This window comes from Hylaeus anthracinus, unplaced genomic scaffold (assembly GCF_026225885.1).
Source record: "Hylaeus anthracinus isolate JK02 unplaced genomic scaffold, UHH_iyHylAnth1.0_haploid 11985, whole genome shotgun sequence".
NCBI classification, from domain to species: domain Eukaryota; kingdom Metazoa; phylum Arthropoda; class Insecta; order Hymenoptera; family Colletidae; genus Hylaeus; species Hylaeus anthracinus.
In genome coordinates, this window is record NW_026534333.1 from 10,503,891 (window position 1) to 10,528,577 (window position 24,687).

The 24,687-nt window shown below is 41.5% G+C and overlaps 1 long non-coding RNA gene across 3 annotated transcripts in view; it reads right to left on the bottom strand.

Annotated features, from left to right (window-relative positions):
* The window catches only part of LOC128887234 (uncharacterized), a 62,473-nt gene extending 39,021 nt beyond the window's left edge, over window positions 1-23,452 (bottom strand). For 2 of the 3 annotated variants that reach the window (XR_008459988.1, XR_008459987.1), the window contains exon 1: window positions 16,732-18,117. This is a non-coding gene — a long non-coding RNA (uncharacterized LOC128887234). Of the gene's footprint in view, window positions 1-16,731; window positions 18,118-22,192 lie in introns of those variants that run through there. The other variant, XR_008459986.1, reaches the window with a different exon arrangement.
* Window positions 23,453-24,687: the final 1,235 nt, after the last annotated feature.

Below are 24,687 nucleotides of genomic sequence, written 5' to 3' on the forward strand. Positions count from 1 at the left end.
GTTTGAAATATTACTTCGAGTAACACGTCATTTTATTTTACAATTATTTACATACATGTGATTTGCCCTCAGGGGCTGTAGCGGTGTTTGTAGCTACAGTACGGGCTTAGCAACCCCGAGGTACCCGAGCTAGAGTAGGGGCAGCGGGTCCCAATAGATGAGAAGTAAGAGATACTGCAAACATTATTAAAACAATGCAGCAGTCATGTAAGACAATGATAAGAGGAATGGAAATAAGCTAGTAATAAGTAAGCAGTAGCGCAATAACTTTGTATAATAAGTTATGCGCTTTAAATAAACGAATGAATGAATGAATACTTGTGAGATCACTTTTTAAATGATATTAAATGAAAATCTTACTTCGAATAACACGTTTGCTTACTTGTGATCACTTTTTAAATGATATTATATGAAAACATTACTTAAATAACACGTTATTCTATTTTGTATTTATTTTCACACTTGCGATCACTTTTTGAATATCTATACAGTAGAACTCCAGAAGAACTCCACTAGAAGTTACATGAACAACCGAATCATTATCGATTCATTTCGGATAGGATTTCAAGAATATAATTATCTTCGCGAATGGTATTCCAAGAACTTATCAGCAATTACAATCTACTCTTTAATTAACTCGTCATTGGAACTCAAACAACTTCCCAAAATGACTTTAGCCCGCGCTCCATTCCCGCGATTGAAAAACGTTTTCACCGTAAATATTTGGATGTCAATTATTCCCTCTTCTTCTACTCGCGAAATTCAATTTACCTAGCCGCTTCCCGAGTATATTTGCTCGCATAAGTCTGAAATACCGGCACCCGCAATCGTTCCGCCGGATAAAACGATTCCCCGCGACGAGTCACTGTTAAGGCACACTTACAAATCCGCGGTAAACTTTACCTTTGCTCTTTCCTCTTCCTCTCTCGTCGGGAGTTCTGAAAAAAAAAGACCACTGGTCTCGAGTCTAGTGTCTGGTATATACCCGTGCACCCAGTTGGAGAGTGTCGGTCACAAAGAGACGCGAGAGGGAAGAAAAGAGGTACGGGCAAAGCGAGACACTAAAATGTCCAGGGAATCCGAAACGAGTTAATTCCTTTATCGTGGGAAACGTACGAGACGCGAAAAATCTGACTAATTGCAAGCTGTTTCGCTCTGTTCCCGAATATGCGAGGGTGGGTCAAGTAAGTGAGGCAACCCACACACAAACCGTTATCAGTCTCTTTAGAGAATGAACGTCAAGAGGAAAAGACGAATGGTTCAAAGAGTACTACATCTGTAAGATCATATTTTTTATAAATATAATGGCGCATATACATTCGGTAATTGCATTATTTTGTTGACTAGATTGAATAGTGGGTCAAAGTGGTAAAAAAAAATGATTAGTTTACGAGATATTTGAAACAGGTGCCTGTGATAGAAAAGAATTTTTCTTTCGTAGAATCCACGCCTCTCATACCCAAAAAAATGGAGTCAAACGAGAACACGAAACGTAGGTTGTGGGATTGGTCGTGTGGGAAAAGCGGTCGACTGTGGATCCGAGGATCGTGGGTTCGAATCTCCGTGCCTTATTTTTCCTTTAGACTCCTACACTTCGATATTTTTCTCGAACAGCACTGGTAACGTAGTTATGGCTTGTCGCACTCGTTTAGTCGAGCCCTTTATATACAGGGTGTCCCAGTCGAAGACCATTTAAATATTTCCCTCAAAAATAAAAGAAAAAAGGGACATTTAGATGATTTCTTTCAGCTGGAACACACTCTATACGCGTATATTTCCGCGAGGGGTGTGCTGTATGAAAACAAAGCGTTGAAAATGGAAAAACGATGCTTCGCACGATATCGCAGCTAGTTTTACAGCGCACAAAAAAAATATGTGAAGAGAGGGAGTATAGAGGCGGGAGGGGTGTGCGAACGGACGAAAATTTATAAAGAGCGAATATTTGTAGTGAAGCGCCGCGGGGCGATAAATAAAAGGAATATCGATGTTGTAGCTCGTGTAATAAATAAACACGCGGTACGTGCTCGTGCGCCGTTGCTCGATAGCGATGGATATTAAATGAACATTTTCAATTCGATTCGGGGACGAGTTAATACAGAATTCTGACAGGAAATTGCGAATGATTATGCGAGTATCAAATTCAATACAATTCTGACGGGTTATAGAAAGAGACAATTTAGCATATTTTTGGTTTGATTTCTTTTTGAAAAAACTTTCTGAAAAAGCGTAATTTGGAAATTTAAAAGAAGAGAGAAAAGACTACCGAGACTCGAGTTATCTCACAATTAATTCAAAGGCTACATTAATAGAAAAAAGAATATATATAAATAAATATATATTTGTATTCTATCTAGTTCAACAGCTGCAGTCGTTCGTGTTAATAAAATAGTTACCCAAGAGATAGAGACGTCTTTAAAAATATGTAAAATTGAAAGGTTTATTGAATTATTCCAGGAATTTTTCGATCAAACTGTATCTGTCGTTGGAAAAAGGATTATTCTGTCAACATTTTACGGGTGAAATTTCGTTCCGATATTTTCTACGGCTCGAAAGTTCTACGAAAATGTCACAAAAATGTTCGATCGAGCTCACCGTGCGACGTAAGCTCCTTTCTGCCTCGGGCAATATCGCCGTTCGCGAGCGCTTTTCACGATCTAAAAAATTAAACGCGTCCCTGTTCGAATGAATGGCGTAGGTTCAGCATCGAGCAACGATAACTGCGACTCGATATCTGCTTATCTGCGAAAATTGCGCTCCGTTAAGAAAGTGGAGGCTGTGTTCGAAGATTCAATGGACCCGCCGACGCGGATGATAAAGGGGGATGGTTTTAATTTCCAGGGATGAATAAGATACGGTAAATGTTGGGTCTCGAGGGCCTCGATTTAACGGAGTTCGCGTTTAACGGATCCAGGCAATCGTTTTCTGTTTTCCATGTAGCTCGTCCCAAGTCTCGACGAAGTCTTCTTTAAATATAAATTCATAAAAAGAAACTATGGCACGAATTTTTCGAACAATTGTGGAGATGATACAGTTATTGGCAGGTATATATTAAAGGGGCTAGAAAGTAATGTCGTTTATCATTTATCAACTCATTGTGTACCAACTGATTTTTATGGATCAGGCATTGAACATCTGCACGTTGGATAGCAAAAGGTTGTTGATGACGAGGGCGATTACATAGCTGATTGAAAATAAAAACTTGTTATAAATATTTTAATGTAAAAGAAACGACATTACTTTCTGGCTCCCCTAATATACAATATTGGCAGTTTTGTATTAAGTAGCGTATACCAGAAAAAGCGGGTGTTACGTAAGCTTGAATGTTAACGAGAAAGAAAAGAAGTGCAATTTACTATCGTTCGGTTGCTAAGTAAAATTAATTAATTTATATATACGGCAAAAAGAAAGTGAAAACTTGGATCAAGTATAACCAGGTATTTTGACAAGTATATATTGCCACCTACTCTGTCAATGTCAATAACTGCAGTTTTGAAATACGATAGAATTTTCTAATTTATTATTGAAAAAGGATATTTATTTTCATCCTATGCTTCAGATTTCTTACGAGCGTAACCTTTTTAGTAATCGCATTAAAAAAGAAACAGTGGATGTAACATTCTCGAATAAAGTTAGAAGACAAAAACTCGAATCATCTCGATCATCTCCCCCAGTTTGGATCATAAATCTCATTGTACGAGTAACGAAACGAGTTTAAACGGATCCGTTGTCTCTATTCTCTCGCGGTTAAAATTATTTTCGCCGGGAGAAGGGAAATTCCCGCGGAGTTTGCGAAAACTTAATGGCACTTGACTCCTCTTTTCTCACACATTCTCCGCGCTGCTCGTAAGATTCCCGATCGCGTCGTAATCCCCGGAAGCGCGGAAGTTTCCCTGCAAAGGAAGGATCGTAAGGATGCCCGTTCCAGATATCGCTTATCCGACCGTTCCATAGTTAAGATAGTGTTTATCAAGATGACAACTTATTTTAACATCGAGCGAGCAGACGCCCGGTACACGTATGCTCGAGCTGACGAAAACTGCGACACTATCGTTCCTCGGATCATTATTGGGAGAACTTTCCTAGAATGGTACTCTTGCTAAAAGTAAGTTTAATTTGGTCCGACGCCGGCTCAAGGAACTTGGAGCTTTCTTATCCAGTGCGATCGAACGAGGCAGAAACGGACGGAGTCGGAAATTCTGGCTTGGACTGTTTAAAAATCCATTCTGACCCTGAAATATTTTTTGGATAGAACGACTCTTGGCTTCTGTTTCTTTTATCACTAGGTTTACGATCATTTCGACCCATTCCGAATGTCGCATAGGAAGTTATCAAAGCCATTTACATTTTTCGTTGACCACTTACGTCGACTTTTATCCATATAGAGAGACAAACATACAAATTACTCCGGCAATAGATACAAACGCGATCGAAAAGTTCTTAGAAAGTCACTGCAAAAATGAAGAATGAAAAATTTATTCTGATCCTGAAATATATTTGGGATAAAATGACTCTTAGTTTCCAATTTTTTTTTTTTTTTTTTTTTTTTTTTTTTTTTTTTTTTTTTTTTTTTGGACTATTTAGATATTTCCGAGGATATGTAGAATATCATTGATTATAAAAAAAGAAAAAAATAGACTACAATTTCACACAAAAGTTTTTTGGGAAACTGATCGGTGTACGAATATTGTCGAAAATGTTCGTGGCAATTTTTAAGAAAAATTCAAAGGCACATTTGAATTTTGATATATATTTGCATTTTGTTCCACAAGCTTCCCGCCTTTTAAGGGATGCACACGTGTTATTTATTTTCAACCATTCCGATATATTCACCATCTACCAAAAGTTGGTATGAACTTTCCGGACAAACCAATACACCCACTGTAAACAAATTTTACTTCTTTACGATATCATATTTCAAACAACGACTTATCGTTATCAAAAGAGCCCAAGTCATAGGTTCGCTAACCACCATGCGATAACCGAGTAACCATCCCTTGTACGAGAGACGAGGGACGCGAGTATGAAACAATTAACGAGGGAGGGAAGAAACTGGCGAAGACCAGGGCCACTAAACTGACCTAAGTCGTCCAAGAGTCGTTACGCGTGATTTCAATCGTGTCGCTCGAATCCGCTGCCGCTTCGCTCTCGGTAATTGCTGGTCCGAAACAAGGGCGATGGAAACGGGAGGTAGACGCTCCCGTCTTGACGGTTCTTTCCCGAGGAAGGAGAGGAGAGGAAACAGGGCTGCGGGCAATTTGAATCGTCCGCCTTGTTAGCGCCGATAGACAGAAAGAGGAATGGCTGTTCCTGGATCCCCGGGTTTACCGCGAGAGGGAACGGTTCCGTTCGCTTAAGAAGCAATAAAAATGACACAAAGGAGCGAGGAGCCTCGTCGGAGGAGACAGGACGTAACGGGGCGAGGTCTGGGAAAAAGAAAACGGAAAGACGCCACCTTCGCGCCACGTGAAATTCAAGTGGATTTGTGACAAGTGGCTGCTAACGACGTATACATAAATGGCGGACGAGGCTGCATAGAAAATGAGGCCGGAAACCTCACGGATGAGCGCGCGGTCGTCGGCCAGCGGTTTGTTGTTTCCGCGCTGAAAGTGCGAACCCGCCCGTCGATATTCCGTTTAATCTTGGCCTGGCTCGAGTAATGGCAACAATTGAATTGCGACTCATCTGTCGTTTATTGCGTTAAATGTTGACACTGCCCTAGCGGTGCTTTCCACGATATCGCTCCCAGCGTTAACATTACGAATATTTATGTCGCGCGCGGCTGTCCCATAAAAGTTTAACGCTACACCGTGTAAATTTTATGTTATCATCCGAAAGAAACTCAATCGCGGATGTTCGTACGCGAATTGAACGACATTAGGCTTGCATAGTACTATGTTACGATACTTGTAATTATATTAAGGGGTTACGTGGGTTTTGAGAGCCAAAAAGAATGCTAATTTTCTATACATTTTTTCGAAATAACTAAACGAATTATATCATTTCAACTTACGTTGTTCGAAAAACATTTGAAGAGTAGTTAAAAAAATCTGTCATCAAAAAGTATTCAAAGATAAGAGTTGGGTTTCGGAGATCCTTTAGAAAAAAATTATCCTCACGGTGGTCACGATAACTCATATAGAAAAAAAAAAAAAACATTAATTTTGTATTAGTATGCGAGTACAGATCGCGATTGAACGAAGGATTTTATTTTTCGGTGTTGGCTCTGTAAACTCTCGAAAGTTTAAGAAAATTTCAAATAAATGTATTGGAGTCGAGGGTACACAGAATGGCCAGTTGGAGAGTTGCGAAGTTACAAAGATTAAAGTTTGAGAGTTTACGAGAGCTCCAAGTTCTTAGCAACTGACAATAGGAATTCAAAATACTTCCCAACAACTCGGTACAATCACTGGAGTCTAAAACGCAGCTGATCCTTAAACGCGATGTTTCGCTATTGCTATGTCCCGATTCCTCCTTTCAAACAGTTCTCCAAGTCTTAATAGTAGAGGTATTGACGTAAGATCGACGATGAAGTTGAATCAGCGGATTTCTCCAACCTCGTTAGATAATTGATAAGTCATCGGCTATGTATAGTCGTATCAGAATGACGCACATACACGATATTTAGATTTTCATACACCTATTTTAACCTTTTACGGACGGCTCACCTTTCTCGAGGGTGAAAATTGTCGTCTCGATAAAGTTATGCTACAAATAGTCCAGCGAATAATGTTGTACCTTTGGAACTCCGAAAACATTATATATGTTTATATATATGAAACAATTGTATGTAATTCACATATTGCTTATAAGGATGAATACAAAAGTTTAAAAACGGTCACTTGGCAAACAAACAATTCGACCTTTTTGAAACTAACAAAAGCGCTGCAACCCCTTTAAGCACAGAGTTTTCGCCACGGTTTCCACGTTTTCGATCCGCTACATTCGGCGCGATCATATTCTTCAGCCGGTCTCCTTTATTCCTCGGCTCTGTTCCTTTCCGCGTAACCTTACGCTGGAACCCGACGTTACAGCGTTTTTATGGAGACATACCCCCTGGAGAGAATCCGAGTGGTAGGGTGCAGATTCATCCGGTCTCGTTTAGATACGACTCCTCCGCCAATTCAGATACACCGAAATTGCGCAAACCGGCGGGCATAACCGCGGCAGTAAAACATTCATCGTCCTTCTATTCCACCGTCGTTCTCGACCCCACGTCCTGCGACCGTCGCCCACCTCTCGTTCAACCCCTCGCTAATACCCTTCTTTTCTATCTTTCTCCTCCGCCCTCCGACCCCTGACCTTGTCTTCCGGGCTCGTATCCCGCGTCTACCGGTTCCCTTCCACGGAGCTTTTACGTTCTTCCCTCTCTCGAGATCGGAGACCAGAGACTAGAAATGTCGGCCATTTCTCCCGCGCAGCAAACAGTTAAACCAGAGAACGTGCCCCCTCGCATTTGTCGGCATTGTCCTCTTCATGGCGCCCCGGATAGCCGCGCAGCGTTGATCGCGAATCGATGATCGACATTGCAGAACGGAACGCTTCTTTCGTCCTTCTCCGGTAGAAATACTTTCAAGAATTTGTTTTGAGAGAGGAAACGCGTCAACGTAGGCTGCCATGGGCTTTTCACTTGGTTATTCGAAACATTGTAGCTGTGACTCGAAGTTGTTTTATTTGAATAGGATAAAGATAAAGCAATGCTCTCCTTTCTGTTCGAAATGGTATTGGAACGTATGCTCCTCTCTGTCGTCTGTTTGAGCATTCTAGCCATGGCCAAAATTTATTTCATTTAAATATGATAAAGCAATGTTTTTCTTTTTTTTATCACAATGGCATAGAACGCACTCTTTGTCGCCAACTCGCGTGTAACTTCTTTTTCGAAGTTAAAATTTCGTCTTACACTTGTGATAGTATTTAATTTTTTAACCTATTCACTTCACAAATCCTATCGTATACGTATAAGGAAAACAATACATCGTGTACCGAAACTAATCCTGGGCCTTTACGTTCAATCATTCGTAATTCTCGTACACAGGCAATTATGGTTGTGTGCTTCCACTTTGTTAAAATAATCCCCTTTATATTTGCTCTCTGGAACGATTTTGATAACGTTTCAAACATTTCATTTGTACCTTGCAATTCAAGGGGATATTTGGTTGTTCTCTGCGCGCTCTCGGATTTGATGGAAACGCATGCACCGCGAGGTCGTGGCAAATCCACGCTAAATATTAATGCGCAGACGTTTAGTTCGAAGGGAAGTATTTACGCAAGGAAGTGTTGATACACAACGTATGGCCACGGTTCGCGGGCTGAGGTTTCATCCTCGCCTTGTTTCTGGTGAAACTGCGTCTCCCGCAAACGTCATCTTCGCGCTGCAAGTGCAGAAATGTGTTTACACGGCGCCGGAAATGGACGTAAACCTTCGTAAAATGGTTGCCGATATTTCAGCAGCGAGTTCGCTCTACGTAAATCTACGCTCGGAAAGCAATAAAGCGTCTTCTCCATAATAAACGAGCGATGGTTCTAGTTTCGGAGCGAACGTAAACAGGGATTTTCTAATAATAAACTCGATATGCTTACGAAATTCGTTAACGGAAATTTATCGAAGATCCAACGCTCTGATTATCAAAAGCCAGGAATTATTTTCAGTTTTCGGAAAGATCCTGCATTGGATCATTTATTAATATCTTATTTTGTTTCGGTTAATTCCATTTACACGAAATAATGAGGTAGAAGATGCGAAATTGATTTATGAGTATTTTGAAAATATTAATATTAGTAGCTCCGAAATTGATTTTTTATTTCAACAGTTACTCTAAAAAGATCGCAAATAAACGAGTACTTTTAAAAAGATATTAGAAGTATAGTGCCGTACAACAGTCTTGGGCCACCATGTGAGTACTAAACATATTAAATTCTCTTTTCCATTTATACTATTTTTATCCAATTTCGTACAATACACTGTAGAATATTGGTAAAGTAAGATATATAAGCTGAATCAAAATACGTACTCTTTCTTCGAGTGACCTAAGACTTTTGCACAGTACTTAATTAAACGACTCGATAGTTGTAGCATTAATAAAACGAAAAAGTGTCTTTCGTTGCATCGATACGAGAATATTTTCAATGAAACATATTCGAAATACAAGACGCAAATGTATCGATCAATCCTCCAGCGATATTGCGATATCGTATACATAGATGTTGGAATTTTCAGTAAAATCAACACCTGTCGATGGCCACTTTCCCACGCGAAACGACACGGCCGCGCCGTATCAGTTCGGCATCCGCAGTCTATAACGATGAATCGATATATTTCCATTGATATTTGTTTCGGTTCCCCATTTATTCGTGTAATTTATGCTTCGATTTCAGATTCCATTCAGTCAACTGTACCTATCGAGTCAATTTATACGTGAACGCACCGAGGTTCCAATACGTATTTATGCATGACGTGAAAATTTGAAAACAGCTCGCGCACGTGTGTGCCCCCGACGTGTTGTGTTTTATAATCTCTTATCGGGAAACGAGCAATATTTTTCGAAAATGGTGCACGCTCGTTTTCGAAGGAAATTCAGTTAGAATCTATTTCGATTATAGACTCGTATCATCTATACGTGTTTAAACAATTTACTGTTGAGATGTTTCGATAAGCACTATAATAAACAATAACGGACGATAGATCGGATGACAGAGCAATCACTTTTTTTTATATTAAATTTCAATTTCTTCAAATGTAAACTAACAAAATCGCCAATTTCTTTCAATATTTAAGGCACATTTCACGAATGTCTCGGCACGAGAACGCGCATCCTCATTACTACGATAAATTCATGTTCTTATTTTTGTTACTTGATCATTTCCAGCTTTACGAGCCAGTTCGTATGGGCCCGCCAATTAAACAGTTTAGGCTTCGCAGCGTCGATTATCCACGGATTCCGCAGCGATGACTTTGCAAAGTCATTGACGCCAACGCGAAAACGCCCGCGAGGCCGCAACATTCTCCTCCTCTCCGACGGTTGATCTACTTTGCCACCCTTTCCCGCCACCCCCGCGGGCGGGACCCCCTTTCCGGCAGCGTTCTAGCTCTTCCACGAGACACCCTCGTCACCTGGCAGCTTCGCGTTCGAAGTCCCGCAAACTTCGCGCCTATGCTAATTGACTTCGCACAACCCCCCATCCCCCCTCGCGCCCCCTGCCGCACCCTCTATACCTATCTGCCCCCGTTCTTCCTGACGCCCGGTTCCTATCCGGCGTTCCGCAGCGCCGACACTGTAAACCATCGTGGTTTAAAGTCAATTAACGCCTTCCCCGAGACAGCTCGTTCTGACCTTTTCGATCAACAAACGGCTCTCCGCGTCGAATTCCATTGTTCCTTCGCGCCGATGCGGGCGACGGAGTTCTCCTCTTTTTGTCCGCGGCCCCCGAGCCATCCCCCGGGTTTGATGAATTTATTTTCAGGTCGGGGATTCAGTTTGTCCGATTGGGTTTATTGATTTCTCGCCCGGAGAACCGACAAACGGGAGGAACTGGTGCAGTGGCCAACGGCGCGTGTTCCGATCGAAAAATGATTTCAGACGGGTACCGGACCGGGAGGGGGTCGTGTGTGTAATTTCTTCGTAGATGGAGATCGGGGAGTACAGTGACGAATACGGGGAAGTTTAAAATTGACGTTTGCGCGCGGGGTGAGTCATCCGAAACGGAACACTCGAACATTACGGTTGGGTTTGAAGATACGTAACAATGTTTCAAAGAAAAGTCGAAGGGTGCCACCGACCGAACTTGATGCAATATTAACTTTCGTTCCGAGGTTATTTTTTTTTTGGAAGTTATCGAGGTCAACGTATTTCTTGTTTCTTATTATGCAAGTGTCGATCGAGACAAATTGTACGATGCATGGCACAAGTATTTTATTCATGGTAGACGTTTTACATCGTGCTGGTGATACATCTGGATTAGGTTCATCCGAGTTAGTTAGTATCTAGGTATTAGGTAGTTCTGTGACTTTCTAAAGTGAATTTATCAGTAGTATGTAGCAGTAAGAGTACATGTAGTTGTAAAAATGAAATGCGATTTAGCCACGAACTGGACCAAACTCGCTATCGGTGCACTGCACACAATTTAAAAACGATGATTTTGAAATCCAGTTAGATGAAATAAATTGAAAAACGGAAGACTCTTTCTGTAATTTCGCAAGTCGTGTGAAAGACGAGTGGAATGAAGTTCGATTTAAAAATCACAACAAAAGCTTTTTACGCCATCGAAACTGCTAGTATTGGAGTGCGATTTTCTCATGCGATCCTGTCCAGTTAGACACGTGCCTCAAAATTCTGAATCATTCTACAGGCGCCACTAAAATTCTAACTAATCACGACGGGACAAGACACCGATCTCTAGACGGATTCCTGCGCAAATGGATCATTGTCATAGTTAAAAGATTCATCAGCAAGTGTTCTTGCGGAGCATCCGAGCAACGAACGTAAAGTCATCGATGTGTAAGCGCCGCGAGAGAGTCACATTTCTCGCCAATTCAGCGAGTTACAAGGCTGACGTCACCGGCTCGACATAATTCGATTCAATTCGCTTAATTTTGCGAAAATTGCCAATCTTCTCCAGCGCGTTACGCCTAACGTAGTTCCTTCGTTCACCGTTCTATTTCCTAGATCCTTTCGTTCTCCGTCTCTCCTCCACCGAAGCCGTTTATCGATCACGCTGACTCATCTACCGGTCCTCTTCTTTTATTTCTTTCCTTTCGTTGTTCCGTCGGTCCAACGATCGCCATACGCACGCATTCTATTATTCGGTTGCCCGTTGCAAAGTTAACGTATTCGCTGCGCCAGTTTTTCTCGTATACTTCAATCTTAATTGAATCGGACATGTGTGTAAAATCGATGTTTGCTTTCTACAACAGCATCTCTCTCACACTATTCTATGAATTAATTACTGTTGAATTAAATGTGATTTATTTAAAGTTCGTTGCACTCAATGATCATTGATTATTGAACAGAGGTGTGAATTTAAAAAAAATATCAGCTTATAAGGAATGATAAGACGGAACTTTTTTACATTTAAAGTTTGTTTATAGGACGCTTAGTTTCTAAAAGAAAACTTAAAAGCTTAAAAAACCTTTTTCCTGGGATCTCGTAACGATCCTGCTGTTCTTGTCTTAAAGAAAAAAAAAAAACAACAACAGTCGAACAATCGAATTTAACAAAAATATCACCTCACAGGCAATAAAGAAACGAAACTTTTTTTATATTCATAGTTAATTCACACGACGTTTAGTTTCAGAGATAAAAATTGAGAACTTGGAAGACATTTTTCGAGGAATTCCATTTTTCCAACGAACCTTTAACTTTTTAAAGTTGAAGCTTGAACATGAAATTTTCAATTTTATAGAATTTTCAAGACGTCGATAACCCCTTAATTAAAAGCGAACGATTTAGATCGGAGGAAAACAGGCCTGGAGGATGGAACGAGGGAGAAGACGGATTCAATTTAGATGATAGTTCTTTTTCCACGTTTCCAAAGATCTTTTGTCGCCCACGGTTACAATGAAGAGACTTTAGCGACCGTTGGTTGCTCCATTGAAGGCACCTCTCGCGACCCATCGACGCCGAGCGTCCGCCTTCTCCTTCCCCTTTTCGGATCCTTCGGATCAATTGGCAGTCCGCGTTGGAAAAATGACGAGACCAAGGTTTTCCGCGATTCACCCCCAAGTCACGGGGCACTTTTGAATTCTGGTGCGCGCGCCCAGCGTAGGCGCCATGGCGCACGACCGTTGGGGTCATGGGGTCAAAGTATCTCGGACCTGACATTCCTTCCCACGAACGATTTGGTGCACCGTCGAATTTATGAGCGTCGCCATTTCTCCTTTGCTCTTCCTTCTTCGGGGCCTGCCTTTTGGCCGACAAGACGAGCAATAAGTTTCGACGGGTTGAAGTGCTTTGGTGTTTGGAGGAAACTGTAACTCGAGTCGCGTGGACTTTGCGAAGTTTGATAATCTTTCGCTGCGAACGGAATTTTTCACTCTGGTTTGGGGGTGGTATACTTCAGGAAAGAATTTTTATTGTATACTTGTCACGCTTGATTCGCTTTCACGCAATCTCTTGAAATTTCTTGATTTTTAGTTCTAAATATTAAATATTCAGAACAGTATTTCGAGTAACGTCTTATCCTTTCGTTAATACTCGATTCTTGAAGTGACATTGTCACGTTTCGTGATATTATTTCGAAAGTAATTCTAATGAATTTGTAGTATTGCAAGTTATGCAATAGTGCATAAACGTAGGATACATATACACTCTCTAAACGAATGTAGAGCATCGTTGTTAACGTCCCATTGTTAATTTATCGATTCAACAATAATTAAGAGTGCAATCGTTTCGTGGTTAATGATTCACGAGGCAATTATATCCGATGATTACATTAGCTTTGATAGCGTGCATTATTCATTTATCATGAGTTTCATTAAACGCTAATCGTTATCATTAATCATTGATTAATATATGATGACATAGTGCTCGACACTGGTTACTGAGAGTCACCTGTGATGGGACTTAAATGGCTTTTGATATGGCTGAGCAAGTATGGAAAGTAATCAGCGACAGTGATTCATTAATGTTTCGACTGCAAATGTGCAATTATATGTTTATATGTTATATGTTTCGTTATTGTTTGCTTTATTTATTTAATCTTTTGAGGGATGAATTTTAAATACATCATTTTTGCGCTAATTGAAAAACACACTCCTAATGTGATTTCCACCCCTTAACATCACTACTGATCGCATATCTAAGGGTACATGTGCAAGTGGCAAGGTTTGGATAAAGTAGTTACTGTTTCCAACCTAATGTCAAGAAAGAATGTCAGAGATGTATCAATCCGGCATTTTAACTTCTCTTTCTTTGGAGAATGTTCAAAAGAGGAAACGAGACAAACATATCGGCAAACTTCAGATTTATTCGAAGCCTAGTGTTTTGCTCCATCTCTGCTTCTGAATACGTTTTACTTGAACAGTATTATTTGAATTCGTATCATTTGAAAGTTATGAATTCTTTTTATGGTACATGACGAAGATAATAATCTTTATTATAATTAATAGCAATCACTCTTTACATAAAGTAGCGCGTGGATTCGCGTATACGGTAAAGTAAATAAACTTGAAGAATATAGTGTTTCCTAATTGTACGTGACGTGCGCTCTGTAGAGGCTTCTTTAAGACTGACCTACGGAAAACCTGTCCTCAGATGGGAGACAAATTCTAAACCTATTGGCAAACGCTAGATCTTCGTTGTAGAGTCTCAAAAATTCTTCGGAAATCAAGATACTTCAACAGAAACGACATTGAACCGACTCAATGATTAATTTCTGAGTCGTGACTCGTTCATTCACTCCTAGCTCCAGTTTCGAATCAAAGACCAGAATTAGGTCAGCCCTAATTAGTCGAATATTAATTTCAAATCCGCACAACCGAAGTTCAGATTTAGTTACATGACATTCGGTGATACCGGCCAGCGGTGTAGCGCTCGCTGCCGATTGGATAAACGTTTGTTAACGAATAGGTGATTCATTCTTCCCTTGTGTCCATTACAAACTGTCCGAGAGCAGTTTGGAGGAGGCACTTGGGAGCGCGGGGTCTTTTGCAATATTGAGCATAGCAGTCTCTGCATAATGAAACGTCGCGAGTGATATAGGTCTCAAGCGGTATGCGTTTCGAAAACGGAGTATTGCGCCAATGGGTGCGAAGAATACTTGACGTCTTTCTTCCGATAAATTAACGACGTTCTTCATCGAACAGACTACTGTTTCTCGAGCTTCACTTTCCTGTCAACTTCCCCGGTAAAGGAGAAGTTTTGATAAACTTCCTAGATTAGAATTAAATTACTGTACTTTTGATGCGTAGAGAAATTAATTAAAGTAGGTGATCGACTATCTGATTTTAAGGGGTAGGGGGGCAGAAGAATTCCCAGATCAAAGAAATAATTCAACGGCACTCCGGAAGAGTCGACGTCTCCGGCAAATTCGTCAGCATCGACCATCCGCAACAATCCAATCCCTATCGAAACTATCGTCGTTACAATTGTCCGCCGATTCTATTCGACAACCCAATCGAAAACGGCGTAGGATAAAAATCACCTGGAGCGAAGAGAGGGAGAGAGAGGCGGACGGACAAAGAAGGGGCGAAGATATCTGATAATCGAGCCTTTCAACTCTAATCTTCGCTACTTACCCGAGATTATGCTGACCTCGGTGTTTGCATCTCGTGCAACCGGTGAGACATTTAGCAATCCGAACAAATTGGATTTCCTTCGTCTCGTCCGCTTTTTCTTCGCTCTTATTCACCTTCTCTGGGCCCCCCCCCCCTCCCTCCACCCAACCTTCGGCACCCCTCTCCCATCCACACAAAAAAGAAGAGGAGAAAAAAAATGAGGGGAAAAAAGGTTCAAGAAGAAGAGAAGAACAGACGGTGGGGGGAGGGAGGGAGGGGCGGGGGGGGGGAGGGGAACAAAACTGGAAAGCAAAGAAGCTCGACTCCGAGAGGGAGAGAGACGAGATCTATTTACCAGTGCGCCGCGCGTCGATTCAATTTCCCGGGAGGTGCTTTTCGTTTCGCGTTTCGAAGCCTTACAACGACGCCGTTATAACTCCGCGACGTAAGAGTTGGCTAGGGGGTTGAAATTCTTAGCTCCTTACGCGCACACAGCAGATTGCTAGCCGCTTCGGCGCTCGTTGAAAATAATTTCGAGTTCTAAAGTGTCGGGGAGCAATGGAACGCGGGCCAAGGTATTCCTCGCAAATGTGATGTAATTTCGTTGTAACGACCCGAGGCGATTCGAGCTCGTTCGAACGGCCAGATTAAGGAAAATCATCCCCTCCCCCGCGGCCCCCTATTATATTGATCTCTGGCACGCTGACGTTTAGAGCGTCCCTTGATTCCGTCAATAATTTTCTACTCGGATACTTTTAAAATACATTAACGTACTTCGACGTCACTAAAATCTTGCTAGATCAAATTCTTGAAAAAGCCTGAATATTTGGATGGGCAAAGTAGTGTAACCCCTTAAGGGTTTGCGTTTTAACAAGTTTGAAAATATTGATGTCAACTTTCGAGAAAATTTACTTGGATTTGGTACTCCGGGATACCTATTTTATTATTATTCACTTATTTTTCTCAGTACAAACATTTTCGTACAGCCATTAAAAAAACACTTTCAAAATAAACAGTTTAGAAAAATTGCTCGCTTATATTAATTTCTTCTGATGTATTTTTCCGAAGTCACGTTCCGTGATTTTCACGCGTTCTACGCGTTGCTTCCTCTTTAATTTATACACGCTTTCTATCATTTTGATATCACCGTTGCTTAATTATCACGTAATATTTATTTATTTGATTTAATTATTTGCAACGTTTTAGATGGATCCGTTAATAAAGAGAAAGTTATAGAATCAGTTCAACGAGCTTTCACGTAACTGACGAGTGTCAGCAATCAGTCAGGTTGCAATTTTCGCATACATTATTCGACGAAGTATACTATCACTCTTTCTCGAGTCTCTATGTCCTCCGCAATGATTCGCACATTCGCACACGCGATTTATAGCGCATCAGTCTCTAAGCAAAGCCTCGCTGCGCACACACCGGAACCGCACATGTCACCCTGTTGCATCTAAACCCTCTTTCCACGTACCAGGGGCGCTTAAATTTCCGATAAAAGTGATTTCATTCCTACTTACCGATTCCGTTGAACAGGAAGATCCACGCTGTTCCTCTTCGTTCCTCCATTAAGACAGTCATCAATTTCCCCTGATCACTCGCGAGGATCTATCCCTCCCATCAAAGAGTTTTACCGATTCTCCCTTCCAATCGACGAATTCTAATTTTCAGTCTGCGCGAACCAACGATTCCAATCGGGAGATGAATTGGCGGACTTCGGAAAGAGTTCGACGGAGAACGAGCACACTTTCGAGATTAGTGAACTTAAAATGATCGATTGGAGTTTCGTTCGATACATTAGGATCGCCTTATGGTTGTGATTTACAATTGGTAAATTACTTTGTATTTTCTTTGAAGAATCATAGATTCGAGGATGCATGAATTGGCAAGTTTAACCAATTCACTACGAGATGCCTCCTAGTTCAAACTGATTTCAATTACTCAAGGGATAAGTTTTTGAGTCACGAATAATTACGAAAGAATGATCGGAAATTTTCTTTTTGAAAGAATAAAAATATCACTTTTTATTACGAAAATAATAATTTAGATTATACATTTGTATTAGGTCTTGATGCCTAAGGCAAAACGCTTTAAATTCATCTGGTAGCGAATGGGTTAGGTCTGGGTAAAAATATTGTCTCCCGCATTTGAGTCACCCTCGATATTCGTTAATATTACAATTACACTTAATTTCGAAAGACAGAACGCGAATACCTATGACTTGGAATCAGTAATGACGATAGTTTTTAATTTATGCAATCTACACATTTGTGACAAATCAAGTATCAGAGTTGACTCAATAAAACAGTAAGAATAAAATACGAGTGTAACGTTAGGTTTAGGTGACCCATTTCTAATTTGACAAAGTTTTACAGAAACCATTTATATTTTTCGCCAACCAACCACGCTGACTTTTATCCATATAAAAGGGCAAGCATATATTCAAATTCACTTATTAAAGCATTACTTCACTAATGAAAATCCGATAAGGAATCACCGTGAACCTAGCGTTAATACAAGTTAATGCCCGTCCCTGGGACTGATAAATTCAAAGCTCGACGACCTATTCGGAAAACTCTGAACAACCCCTAATCTGTTGGTCGTCTAGACACCAGCTAGTCCTGCCTCCCCTCCCCGAACGATCATTTTTAGGTCCAGAGTGGAAAGTTCGTGTTTGTTGGTGGCTAATGAATCAATTAATCAACGGGAACACGTAACGAATTCCGTCGAGAGTCGCGGATAACTCGTGCAACAGTTGATGTCGAAGCGATCGACGCGGTTGGGATGGTGCGGTTGGGGGGTGGGGTGGGGGTGGGGGTGCAGGCAGGGTAATTGCCGTAATAGTTGCACAAAAGTGGCGGCCGATGTGTGTACACAAGCCGTAGGAGCGTGTTATTACACGGAGTAAGAAATTACCTTTTGGTCGGCGTGTAACGATCCCGCGACACGGAACCAAGTATCAACGGTAATTACAGAAGCTGCGAATTGGGATTGCAATTTGTCGGCCGGATCGCGTCGCGTCCATTCCATCCGGCCGCGGCGGCGGCGATTTGACTCGTGTCTCGCTCGACGGGCTCAATAAATTTTTATTGTTATCATTATCTTTATTAATAAAAACGAAACGAGCCATTCAAATACACCCCACCGAACGCGAGTGGAAGCGAACCATCGTCGGGCCGTGATTACACTTTCTGATTAGATCTGTTGAAATCACTCACAGCGTGCAAGCAGTGAGCAATCTGCAATTATAATATAAACGAGTAATTTGTAATATTTCAAAGCTAAGGTGAGCGCGTGCTCTTCGTTTCGACGAAGGCAGTATCGATTACGCTTCGAATAGTTTAAAGCACACGATGAATATTCTTATTTGTGTATTAAGAAAAAATAGAAATTTTCAATTTTTCCTCGGTCATACGTTGCAGGAGGGCACGCGCAGTTGTAAAACCAAACTTCAAAGGAACGTATAGGATTCGATAGATTACTCATACAAATTTGTACGAGTCTAAGGCTTTGTTTCTATACAACTTACTTATGTCGAATCTATACTAGGACTCGTTTTTGCAACTTTCTCAAATTCACGAATCCTATGTAGACGTATTTCCCGTAAAATCTCATCTATGGAAATAACTGATTCACTTTCTTACAATTAGTGAGAAGCCCTGCACCCAAATATGGGTCACGGGTAAATAATTCTGTTTAGACTAGCGTTGTAAATAATGAAATACGAAGGCAGAGGATCAACTTCTACACCTAATAACAGTCAAGTGCAATCTGTTAGAAGAGCAACAATAAGCAAAATTTGTAAATTACTTAACTTCATAAACGAAAAAAAACTTGTGATGTCCACCAGGCTGAGACTTGCATAATATTTCCTTATAAACAAAATGGTAACATTGTCTTAGAGAACGCGGAATTAACATCTACACCTAATATTACAAAATAATTATTTCCTTTTCACAAACAAAATAACGAAGCATTTTCGGAAACAACCCAATATCTGGTTTCTCTTCGCGTGTCTATTAATTTAATTTCACTAAATATCTGCGTCGAACCGTCTATGCTCTTTGACCGATGAAATAATTCCGGTCGAATGTCGAAGTCAAACAATCCACTGTGCGACAGTCACTTGGACTCGTCTCGAGCGAACGCGCATGATTCGCGAATCGGAAGGAAGCCAGAAAGGGGAGAGGAGGTGCTCGGAGCTACGGAGGGGAAATGGGTCGAAAGGCTTAAAAATGGATACTCGGAATCGGAGGTGCGAAGAAGGGGCCAGAACTTTCGTTCACCGCCGATAATTTGCGTTTGTGCGCCGCTCGGAGCGGAAGGGAAAGGTTCGGGGCGTAACGATCCTCAAACAATACAACTGGAACGAGAAGTTAAATATTGAACGTGTTTGTTGGCACCCCTGAACCGATCGGATATCGATAAGCGGGACTATTACGTTAATTCGAGCCGCTCGATACGAAACGTTTTACAGGGGAGCGCCAACATTATCCGAAGCGATGTCCAATTAATTTATCCTTTTCCGCGGCGGGTATTGTTTCAGACGCGAACAGCGCAATTCCGATGGGTGAAATTTTACGGCCAGGATCGAACCTCGACGCTAGGAAATAAAAAAGAGAGGGGAGACGGAAGGCTGTCATACAGAGTGTTTAATTTTTCGAACGAATCACTGGTTAGCCGGCCAGAAATTCTACGGTGGATGTAACCTAACTTGCAAAAAAGAGAACATCTTTTACCACGTGTATCGACTTTGAGCATGATTTCTCCATTGAAGTATGTCGATTAAATGTGTGGTGATACAATATTAGTTTCTGTAGAGTGGAAGTCCAGAACAAGTATCATAATTAACTGAATCATAATTATTGAAAAATTATGTATCTGAGAATGAATGAAGAAAAATGAGAATATGAGAATAAAAATAAAGTACAGTCAAGTAAAGTTATATATATATATATATAATAATTTGTCTTCAATTATGATCGTGTTTCTCGTTAAAATATATTTTACATTGACTTTGAATGTTTGATTCGTAACAACAAATCCTTCATTCAAAACTACGCGTAATAAAATGAAACCTATTAAAATTGTCCTTGATATATGAGCACACATGCACTCCAGAGAGAGTATCTTCTAAACCGTCTGATTGAATTCACTATCGCAAAATGAAATACAAAAGTCTTTAACGAGGGAACATTATCGAACGTGTTACGTTTAACTGCTGACACAGTAGTTCTTTCTAGCAACGACACTATCCAATTATGAAGAATCTCTGCCTGTCTGACTTTGGCACACAACCCTTCTGGTACACTCTACAATTATTCGTGGACTCGTTAGAATTCTGTCACGGCGAGCACTTTATTTCGCGGTATCGGCTTTAAAGGTGGCACCGTCGAGCACGTAGCAACAGCGTTTGGTCGTCCTTCGTGGACCAATTGTCGAGCGATAATGAGGAAAGTGTACTTCCGAAACGAATCCGCGAGGTCCTGCCTCGTTCTCCGAAAACACCTGAACGTTCACGTCGCGACGAAAAACTCCTAAGAAGTTTGAAGTAGACGCGGGCAAAATTGAACGGAATAATAGATAACGAATAAAACGTACAGCGATTAATCAGTTGTGCACTGAATTTGTAGAACGCTTACTCTTCTTGTAGAGAATCTCTCTGTCAAATGCAACGAAGACGTTAAACGAATAAAATATGAAGATAAATATTGTTCATTTCCGAATCGAAGCGAACGATGGAATCTGGCTTTGTCGGAAACTATGAGAACATTGGAGCAACGAGAAAAGTTCAACGCGGTTGGCAAGAAATCACGAAATCAGAGATAACACAATTTGCAAAAACTTGTTTCCCTTCCCGTCTCGTCGAGTGAAAAGTTCTCTCTCTCCCGATATAACGAAGGCAATTAACCGGACTAATTAACTCGAGCAGCGCGCAACACAGTGTTCTCGGTGTCCGAATGCCGACGAAAGGCAAAAGAAACGACTTCGATGGAATCGATAATTCAAAGTTGGCTCTTCGAGTCCTAAGTACCAAATTTATGTATTTATTTAAGGAGGAAGAAGCACGAGCAACCCATGACACATAATCTTGCGCGGAGACGAACACTATTATCATCTGGATAAAAACTTTTCATCCAATATTCATTCAATAATTATCATAGTACATATTTTCAATATTTGTGACACATAATCTTGCGCGGAGACGAATACTATTATCATCTGGATAAAAACTTTTCATCCGATATTCATTCAATAATTGTCATAGTACATATTTTCAATATTTGTGAGTGTATTTCGTGTTGGTAGATTCTCTACGCTTTATTCTATTTTATTGTGGAATATATAACAATGTAGGTCGCAACGTTGAATTATAAATGGCTGCGAATACCCCGCGATACCTACGGTACCCATCAAATTATGTTTCACATCGAAGGAAAAAAAGCGTATATATAAATCGCTGCTCGGAGGTTTTATTTTTTATCTAGATCGAATTTTGCTTAACTCCGATTCTGCAGAGTTACGTAACTTTCAAATCAAAATATTTTATTGATCCATACACCTGTGTCGAGATATTTTGCGAGTGAATCCATGGATTCGACAAAAATGGTCGCGAAAGTGTAATACACGAGCTCACTGGTTCTGTGGGAATGCGTAATCGTGAAACTGCAGATTTAAAACGCTATGGACCGTGGTGTTGGCCACGAGAGACGTCAACAAGTTACTCGATAGAAGCACGAGAAGCCTTGCGGAAAAATTCTTGGAGGGGTTTTTTGGTCGATAAAGCATTTCTAGCTAAAATGGAGCACGAAAGGTATACATAAAAATGTCAAACAATGAATAAAAGATGGACTGTTCGTCCATCATTCGTTAATTAGAAATTGAAATTTGAGTTGTGGAATAAAAGTTTAACTCTTCAATACATTGTTACACTTTGACTCAACTCGTTATCGATTACTCGAATAAAATTATTGCCCATACCTGGTATAGGGTTTTCCCGATTGATTGCCTTCCCAAAAAGTGACATTTCGACGGAACAGAGGTGGCCAACATTTACACTTGGATCAAAATTTCGAACAACCAATAAAAGCTGAACTTATCTGTCGGAATGAAAGATTCCACAATGGAGGCTTAAAAATTGAACTCTTCGATTGAATAAACTCCACGAGTAAAGTTCCTGTACGCAATCCGTTAACAAAAGAAAATTTCGTCCATCTTTGAACTAGAATATTAATTACGGAACGAAATATTACACGAGTTAACAATCAATAATATAACTGTCCAATAAACGTCACGATTAACTTTCCATACGTTATCAATTACGGAAAGAAAATTTCGTCCATCTTTGAACTAGAATGTTAATCGCAGAATGAAACGTTTTACGAATGGAGTAGGCTAACAGACGCTACAAATGAATGAATCGCGCACCCTATTCGTTATCAATTATTCGAGGTAAATGATGCCCATCTCTGTCACCGAAATGAATCAAAAGCTACCAGACGAGACCGTCGTTTTCCCCACTCGACGCACGTAAAACTTCGACGAACGGAGCGGAAAAAAAAAGACGACGCACACTTCTAGGACATCCCGTATACACGGATGGCTCGCGAAGCAGCTGATCCTGAGCGGAAGTTTGACAGTCCCGGGCCGGACTATCTGGACGAATCGAATTCGACTTTCCGACAGCGCGGAACGACGCGTACGAGCGAAGCCGAGAAGATTGCTCCGACCGCTATGGGATCGATCGAATTTCCACTTGATTCGACGGGAAAGCCATAAAAAGCAGCTAAACAGCGTCTGTATGGTGTTCTACGTTCCCTCGATATCCGGCAACAACGATCAGCTTTTCCTCCTTGAACCAACGTACCGTTTCCGCGACACTATTCACTGGAGGCCCGATGAACACCTCCGAGCAAACTCGTCCCGCGCGCGTTTTACTCGTTTTTCTCGTCACTGCTCCCGAAGAAAAATCATCGTCCCGGTTTCCCCGCCGCGATGACGCGCGACAACCCCATTTTTCGTTCTCTGGACACTTTTCCGGTACGTTTTCGTTCCCCCTCCCGGCGCGGACAAAGGCGAAAAAAAAAATAGCGACGACGAGGGGGATACGGAGGCGAGAGACAAGTGTCGCGGCGTTTCGGTATCCGGAGTGCGGGTGTACGTGCCTCGAGGTATACGCGCGCTCCTCGAGTGTGGCTGGGCAAGCCGACGGACTACTCGGAAGAGAGACCTCGGTGGGATCGCAGTTTAAATGCAACTATGCTTCCTCGGGTTTGGGTTGAGCGCGCAGGGTCCGAGTCGGCCCTGCTCGGTTGTCCTCGGCTGTGCTCGGATCTCGTCGATATGCCCATAGACACAGTGTATATGTCTATGGATATGCCGTGTCGTGCCATGCTAAACTATGCTCTCTCGCTACCTTCTCTTTTGTGTTCTACTCTCTAGCTTCGTGTAACTGGCCCCCCTGGCTCTGTCCTCGTCGCTCCCCTACCAATCGTCCGCGTTCCGTCCTTCTCGCTTGTTCGTGCTCATTCTAGACTGGGTTCCCTGTCCCACAGACTGCCTCGCTCTCGACTCTCTCTTCGACTCGTCCTTTAGCTCCCGTCTCGTTCTTTCCAGTGGCCTCTTCCTTTCTTCCGACGCTCTGTCCTACTCCCACAAGACGATGCACCGAAAGTCCCTCTTAAAATTAGTGTTGGTCACCGGGGCTGGAGGTGGTGGTACCGGTGGTACAGGTAAACCCGTCCACGGTGGTGGTGGCGCCTTGGAGCGGTGTGCGTGAGTGTTGGCGTGAGTGCGGGGGTGTAGGTGGGTGGACGAATGGGTGCGGGACGGGGGTGGCACGGGTTCGAGGAGAGGGCAAGGAATGACGGTAGTAGGATATCGACGGCGGTAGGCAGAACACGCTGGGAGAGGGGAAGAGCTTGGAGACAGAGACGGTCATATGGCGCCCGAGTCGGTACGGGGATGTCTTATGTCATTTTTCTTCGCGATATTCTAACGGGTGTCGCGTTCGATGCGCGGCTGACTTTTTCACAGGCTTAACCTCGTTTCGATGGAGCGTTTTTTGGAATATCTTGTTTCTTCTTATTGTTGTACGCTCACGTGGAGTAGGGGAGACCGGGGTCAATGGGAACAAGTAAAATAACTTAGAAATGGTTGGTAAAAAACACAGGGCGTAGAGGGGAGAAAGGGATATATCGACATCATTCTTCCCTAATTGCTTGATTTATTTCAGAGACAAAATTGGAACAAAATGGAGCGCAGTACTGAAAAGAAGTACTGAAATATAAACTATATTGAGGATCATTGAAATTTAACTAAATAAAATGTTTAAAAGCCGAGAGGTTAGATATCGTTATTGGAATTTTTAATACGCTCTGATCACATCCGGTTATAAATTAATTTTCACTGATAAACTTCATCAATTGATAACAACTAATAAGGTAAAAGCTTATAGTTTATGGTCACTTGTATTA